Genomic DNA, 8232 nt, shown 5'->3' with positions numbered 1-8232 from the left:
TTGTGTTTCTGGGTCTGGCTTCCCTTAGGAAAATGTTCCCCAGGTCCACCCATGCTGTTGTACATGGCAGGGTTTCCTTTCTTTTTGAAGGCAGCATACTATTCCATTTTATGTATTCACTACTTTTTAATTTGTCCATCTGTTAGATACTTAGGGTGTGTTTATATCTGGACTATTGCCCATAATGTTGCAATGAAGATGGGAGGCAGGAACCCTTGCACTGAACCCTGTTGTCTTGGTTTTGAGAAATCCTGGTAAACACATATAAGAAGTGTTCGGAGAGAGAGAGAGAGAGGAAGAGAGAGAGAGATGAGATTACTTAAGACCTATTCTCTTAGCAAATTCCAAGTGTGCAGTACAGTATTGCTAAGTGCAGTCACCATGCTTGCTGTGCTTTCCATCCCCAGAACCTATTCATCCTGCATAACTGAAACTCTATACCCTCTGACCAACATCTCCCCATTCCCCCACCTTCCCAACCCAGCAACCACCATTCTGCTCTGACTATCTTAGATTCTACATGTGAGTGGATCAGGCAGTATTTGTGTTTCTGGGTCTGGCTTCCCTTAGGAAAATGTTCCCCAGGTCCACCCATGCTGTTGTACATGGCAGGGTTTCCTTCTTTCTGAAGGCAGCATACTATTCCATTTTATGTATTCACTACTTTTTAATTTGTTCATCTGTTGGCAGATACTTAGGGTGTGTTTATATCTGGACTATTGCCCATAATGTTGCAATGAAGATGGGAGGCAGGAACCCTTGCACTGAACCCTGTTGTCTCGGTTTTGAGAAATCCTGGTAAACACATAGGAGTGTTGCCTCTGCTTTTACAAATATTAGTTGAAAACAGTCATTGCTCTCAGAGTCCTTCAACCTCCAAGTTTAGCTGTAATCAGCTCAGAACTCCATTTGCACATTTGTCCGTGTGGGAGGCAAGTTACGGTAAAGTGATTAGGTTGGAGACCTGGCTCTGCCACTGACGAGCTGTGTGACCTTGGCCATCACTTGACCTCTCAGAGCTGCAAATCCTCATTTACGTATAAGAATAGGGCCGTGCCCACATCACAGGGTTCCTATACGGAATAAAAGAGATAATTATCTGGATTTCACAGACCCCAAGCCTCCCCTACTCACTGGCTGTGTGACCCTCTGAGCCTCTGTTTCCTCATCTGTCAAATGGACATAATTGTAGTTACCACCACATGGATTTGCGTCCCGTGAATTATGTTATAAATATCCAAATGGTCCTTGGCAGAAAGAAGGCCCAGCCAGCGTAGCTCAGTGGTTGCGCGTAATCTATGAACCAGGAAGTCACAGCTCCATTCCTGGTCAGGGCACATGCCCGAGTTGTGGGCTTGATTCTTTCTCATCATTGATGTTTCTGTCTCTCTCTCTCCCTCTCCCTTCCTCTCTGAAATAAAAAAATAAAATAAAAAGAAAAAGAACAGGCAACACAGGTAAAGCCCATAGCAGAGTGTCTGGCACGTGGTGGTGAGAGTTAATAAGTGATGGCCGTTATTATTGTGCACAGGAGTGTCGAGCTGCGTGGTTCAGCTCGTGGAGATGAGCGTGGGCAGCACCAGGGTGTGTGCAGATCCCCCCGCACACACTTGAACCCACGACCCAGCAGGGTTGGAATTGGAGGCTGGTGGACAGTGGCCTGAGAGCCACCCCATCCAGCACGCTTTGGGAATGTCTGTCACCTCCCAGCGTGTGCTTGCGTGAACAGTCCTTGACCTTTCTGAGTCTTGGTTTTCTCAGGGGTGGTGCCGGCATCATTCATTCCTTCAGCACTTGTCGTGTGCCATGGGCTGCTGTGGGCACTGGGCATGGGCCAGTGAACGAAGGGAGACCCTGCCCTCCAGGAGCTCAGCGTCCAGCGCTGGGCGGGGAGAGGCAGTGGGCACGGTGACTAAGGAGACTACGCTGGGTTTGCGGGTGGGAGCAGCTGGAGTGAGGCCCCTGAGGTGGACGTGCTGATGTGTTTGAGAAAAAGAGCGACTGGAGGTGAGGGTGACAGGAAATGACCACAGAGAGGAGTGGGACCAGGGCAGAGACTTGGCCTGGAGGCCGGCAGTTTCCAGAGGCATTGCTGGCGGAGATTCCCTGGGACCCTCCGAGCTTTAGATGGTGGGGGAGGTGGGGTCATGGAAGCCATGTGCAGCAAGAATGTCAAGGAGGACAGTGTCCAGCTGCAGCAGTGTGCTGACTGAGGGCCACCTGGAGTGAGGATGGCACTGAGTTGGCGGTGCGGGGCCGCTGGTGGCCTCCAGGCACACTGGTGGGAAAGAACCCCTGGTTGGAGGGGCTTGGGAGAAGCAGGGAGCGGATGAGGTAGCAGATAGAGCCAAGGGTGTCATAAGGAGTTCACCTGTAACGGGGAGCAGAGAGGGGGCGGAGGCTGGAGGAGGATGTGGGTCCAAATGGGGAGCAAGGCCCTGAGCTGGGACCGCGCAGGTGGAAAAGGAGGAGGCGAGGAGGAGGAGGTTCGGTCCCGGTGAACCTGGAAGTTTCAGCCTCGAGAAGGGGCCTAGCATCGTTTACTTCAATGCAACATTTACTTGAATTGCCTGGGATTTTTAATGTCTGTTTCCCAGTGTATTAATAAACATTCCCACCCCGGCTTCCCCTGTCACTAAGAGAAGCTTTTAAACAATTGAGAGATTTAAAAAAATGCATTTCCTCCCAATATGTCGCATATTTCCGGAGCATATTGCTGTGTGTATGTGTTTCGTTAGCAGAAGGAGACCTGAGACTTCTGGTTTCCCTGGCCTCCCAGTTCCTTAGAGCATTTGTCTTCATGCTTTCTCCCTCCCTGCCCCGCCCTCCCGCCTGCGGCCCTTCACCAGGTCCCCATCAATTCAGAGCTGATCTAATAGAAGCCTCTCCCAGCCTCCCTGACTCCGGTCCCTCCCGGCCCCTATTCATCCTGCCTCGGTAATGCTGAAATACTGCCCTCCCGGTGCTGCTGAAACCCAGCGCGTCTCTGGCTCTGCAGCCATAAAATATAGATGACCTGGCCCGAATTCACCTCGTCTCCCCCAAGACACATTCGGGCTCACAGGAGGCGGGCCTGGCTTTCCTCTGAAGACCCCCAACTTCTTTTCCCTCTTTCCTGCCTTTCCTGTCAGCATTGCTCTTGGGATGAACCCGAATTCCTCTCCCGCCTCCCAGTCTGCGTGCCAGCTGTCCTCTGCTCACTTCTGCAACACCAGACGCGCCCGCCCCCAACAGAGGAGCAGCTTCCCGCTCAGGACCTTGCACTTGCTCCTGCTGCGGCCCGGATGCTCTGGCCCATCCCCTCACACGCCTGCATCTTATTTACTCTTCAGCTTGCGTGCTGCTCCTCGGAAAGACTTCTCGATGTTTCCTTGAAAAATAGTCCACCCTCCAGTTTACTTCCTTTTGCATCTATACTTCATTTGCTTCACAGAAATCGCCACAGTTTGAACTGATCTTGCTAATTTGTTTATCACCTGACTGCTCACTGGATTGTCAGCTCCGCAGGGTGGGAGCTCTTCCCTTTCCCCGGGTGCCTCTGTCTCCTAGTGCTGAGGGTAGGATGGGACCGAGTGGGGTGCTGAGTGCAGGGCAGGACCGAGTGGGGTGCTGAGGGCAGGACTGAGTAGGGTGCTGAGGGTAGGATGGGACCGAGTGGGGTGCTGAGTGCAGGGCAGGACTGAGTGGGGTGCTGAGGGCAGGGTGGGACCGAGTGGGGTGCTGAGGGCAGGACTGAGTGGGGTGCTGAGGGCAGGGGGGACTGAGTGGGGTGCTGAGGGCAGGGTGGGATGAGTGGGGCTGCGTCAATGTTGCCGAGGTAGTGGATGGCCTTTTCCCTGCCTGCCTCTGCACTCCCAGGCAATCCATCATTGTCCATGTTGTTCCCTGCAGGTACCCTGGTGTCCGACACATGGTGTTGCTCAGCAAAGAATCCTTAGTCCCCCTCACCCAGGAATCCAGCCCTGCCCTCCCATGCGCTGCTTGTTTCCCTCTCACATTCGTCACCAAGTGTGGCTCCTTCCTGCTGTTGGTTACCTTGACGTGCTTCCTAAGAGCTCCACTCACCGCTGCCACGCACACTCACAGGCGTCAGCGAGGGAGGCAGGATCAGCTCTGTTTACAGATGAGGAAGAGTGAGAGCAGGGACGACTACCTGCCTCCCAGCCCCATGGCTACTAAGTGATGGAGCGGGGGCGCGGTGGAGCATGACAAACCTGTCAATTATCTGAACATATGTGGGGCATGTTTTTAACTATCAGATTCAATGTGCTCTTTTAATACCACTATTTTGTAACATCCTCTTTGCCATCCTAAACTGATATTCATCCTATCTAATAAAGAGGGAATATGCTAATTGACCCTCACACTGTCACAAAGATGGCGGCACCCACAGCTAATAAGGAGGGAATATGCTAATTTCCATCCCCTCAAAGATGGCGGTGCCCACAGCAACAATATGGAGGTGCCCAGTCCCCTTAGCCCCCTAGCCCCCCAGGGCCACCCGAGGCTCAGGTAACCAGGGCTGGCAGAGGTGCAGGTAACCACCACTGGCAGAGGCTTGTGCTGCCGGCAGTGGCAGCAGCAGAGGTGTGATGGGGCATTGCCTTCCCCTGATCGCCGGGTTGCCTCCCGCCCCTGAGGGCTCCCAGACGGTGAGACGGGGCAGGCCGGGCTGAGGGACGCCCCTTCCAGGGCATGAATTTTCATGCACCGGGCCTCTAATAGATAATACAAAGTTAAAAAACGTAAAACATAAATATTGACATAAAACATGTTAAAAAAAACAAAACCATAACATAAAGGACATAAGGAAAAGGCAAGTCATTTGCATAACATCACGTAGCTGAGTGAGTGCTCTGAGGCGACTGAGGGAAATGAAGTGGCCACAGGCTTCCCCCAGGGCATGAAGCGACACGCAGCTGAGCCCCTCTGGCACTTTTTATCTTTTAGAGAAATGGGGCCATGTCACGCTCACCATGTGATGTCTCAGCCACAGTGCACACCAGGCATGTGTGCTGTGTTGTGACTCGAATAGGACCGGTGGTGCTGGGCATGGGCAGTTCTTCCTCCTGGGCATGGCAGGCACCAGCATCCCTGGCCCTCCCTCCAATTGCCAGCCATGCCCCCCAAATGCCCCTGTGGATTTCCAAAATGCCCTCTGGGGGCAGTTCCATCCCTACTGAGACCCACAGGTGTGGGGAGGGCTGGGCTTAGTTTGAGTGAGTTGGCTAGCCTCACTAAGCCTCTTTTTTTCCTAAAATGGGGGATCATAAATCTTCCCTCTGAAGAAATATTTGAGGGTGAAATGATCTGATGTGTGTGCTGCCCCTGACGCAGTGACCCGGCACCCAGCAGGCCCCCACACCAGCCTGTCCCTTTCTCTGTCCCTGGGCAAACCTGCTCTCTACTGGCCAGGTAATAAATACTGTAGGCCTTGTGGGGCATGTGCTTCCTGTTGCAACTATTCAGCTCTATGGCTGTAGCAGGAAAACAACCACAGATGATTTAGAAACAAATGGGCGTGGCCATATTCCAATAAAACTTTATTGACAAAAATCCAGCGGTGGGCGGATTTGTTCTGGGGGCTGCATAGTTCACTGATCCTTGCTCTATGCCCATAAAATATCAGTTCACCACTTTATCTGTCTGCTCAACTGGATTTAAACCTCCCTAGAGTCCATGTTTCTCAGTTTTATCATAATAAGTCGGGAAGAAGAGAGTTATCAGACATGGGTGAGCAGGTAGGCCCCACGGCGGTTGGCAGAGATAATGAAGTATCTATGAAGTGGAACAACCTCTCACCCCAGCCAGCTGCCTTCAGGGATCCACGTGGGGCTGCTAACGACCCAGTTCAGGGAAGAGAAAGTCATAGGATGAAAGGGTGTGGGTGAGGCGGGGCCAAGCCTTGAATCCGAGGGAAATCCCAATCTGTCCCTTGCATTTCTTTTCTGAAAGTTTCTTGTCCATCCAATAAAAGAAAAAATAAAGTTTAAAAAGGGCCAGAGGTCATCCAGCAAGCTGGTCGGAACCCAGCGGCTGCTAATCTCAAAGAAAGTGTAACTTGCCTTTAGCTGCCCCAGCAGTGTTGTAGATTTCCATTTTAAATATATATATTTTATTGATTTTTTACAGAGAGGAAGGGAGAGGGATAGAGAGTTAGAAACATCAATGAGAGAGAAACATCAATCAGCTGCCTCCTGCACACCCCGTACTGGGGATGTGCCCGCAACCAAGGTACATGCCCTTGACCGGAATCGAACCTGGGACCTTTCAGTCCACAGGCTGATGCTCTATCCACTGAGCCAAACCGGTCAGGGCTAGATTTCCATTTTAAATGGTGGTGGTAGGTCTGGGGAGAAGATGCAAGACAGGGACCGTAGGGAGCCCAGAGCCACACACCAGCAGCTGCAGGCCAGCCTCTGCAGGAGGGCACATTGGTTTCAATACTCACAGAGAGGGTCTGCTTGCCTAAAAGAAAATTAGGTTCCCACGTAAAAACCAGAAGCCCAGGCGCTCTGGGACCCTCTTCCACCAGCACAGTGGATGGGTGGGTGGGGGCCAAGGAGGCTGCTGCCGTGGTGGGTGCTCCCCCATCCTGCCTGCGTTCTCCACTGGGGCCTCTGTAGGCATTAGCATGTGAGGTGTTTGTGTCCCTAAGCAGTGGCACACCACAAGGTCCCTCATGAGCCACACACTGCGTGGAAGACGAGGGTGGCCTGGTGAGGACACCTGGCCTCCGAAGTGGCCTCCTTGCTTCTAACCTTGGCTCCCACAGTTGGTTCTCCACGGAGGAGGTGGACGAGTGGGTGAAAATGCCCAGCTAGCCTGCTACTCCAGGGCCCAATCCCCTCGCTGGTTCCCACTGCCATTTGGGCAAAGACCCCAACCCTTACACAGCCTGCAGGGTCCGGGGTAGTCTCACCTCTGCCCACCTCCCAGCTGCCTTTCTCCCCCTATGCTCCCCACTTGCCGTTCAAATGCCATAGTCCAGACACATGGAGCTTTTTTCTTTAAAATATATTTTTTAACTATGTTTCTATTGATTTTAGAGAGAGGGGAAGGGAGAAGGAAAAGGAGAAAGAGAGAGAAAGAGAGAGAGAGATTGATGTGAGAGAGAAACATTGATCAGTTGCCTCCCATACACACTCCAACCAGGGACCCTGTACCTGACTGGGGATCAAACCTTTGATCTTTTGGTGCACAGGATGGTGCTCAACCAACTGAGCCACACTGGCCAGGGCTGAACTTCTTTCATTCCCATACATTGCTTGTTGAACCCCTTCATGCTTTTATGAATCCAGATTTTCAGTGTACAACTTTGTTGAGACAGACTCATTTCAGTTAAGATTGGGCTTGATTGAACTTGACAGAAATTCAAAATAAGCAAAAGGGAAGCTTGTTTTCCTCATGTAACCACCCAAGTGTAGGCACCCAGGGCTGGGAGGCATGGCAGCTGCTGGTGTCAGCGATGCAGTCGCTCCTCTCCTGTCACTCTGCTGCCCCCTGATCCAATACCGAGCAGCATCCCAGTTCCAGGCCATGGGATAGAGAGAAGGAAGAAGGGAGTTCTGGGGGCATGCATACCAGCTCATAACTGGGGTTCCTGGAAGAGGATTCATAGATGTGGACGTCTCACTAAATTCTGGCCAATGGGATGACACAAGGCCACCTGAGCTGCAAGGAAGCTGGGAAATGTAGTCTTTATTCTAGGAAGCCAGGTGCCCACAGAAGAAGGTGTAACTACTGCAAACTTGCACGGGCCTCCATTAGTCTCCAGTGGTCCCTGCCTTCTTCGCCACCAGCATTGTTAGGAGAAGGACTTGGATTCAGATCATCTGCCCCCAAAGCTGTGCTCGTAACTAGTTGTCTACACTGCTTCTGGATACGCAGCGCACACAGTAGGCATTTACAGCTGCTCTTAGAGTAATGAGATGTGGATTGCACGAGGTGCTCTTGGGAAGTGTCGGTCTGCAGGCTGCTTCATGAATTTTCTTAGAGTTTTTAAGATCTTAGACTTGCCAAGAATGGCTCTCCTTTTAAAATTTAAATGACTTACGTACCTACCAGAAAAAGCACTCATTTCAAGCCTACAGTTTGATGAGTTTTGACAAATGTAAGCCCTTGTAACCATCACCTCAATCAAGAGATCAAACATTTCCATCACCTCAGAAGGTTCCTCGTATCCCTTTGCAGGCAGCCCCTGACCCCCACGCCACTCCAGGCAAGCGCCGA

The sequence above is a fragment of the Myotis davidii genome, unplaced genomic scaffold (assembly GCF_000327345.1).
Source record: "Myotis davidii unplaced genomic scaffold, ASM32734v1 scaffold935, whole genome shotgun sequence".
NCBI classification, from domain to species: Eukaryota; Metazoa; Chordata; class Mammalia; order Chiroptera; family Vespertilionidae; genus Myotis; species Myotis davidii.
The sequence above is the reverse complement of the archived record's forward strand: the minus strand, read 5'-3'. Positions refer to the sequence as shown.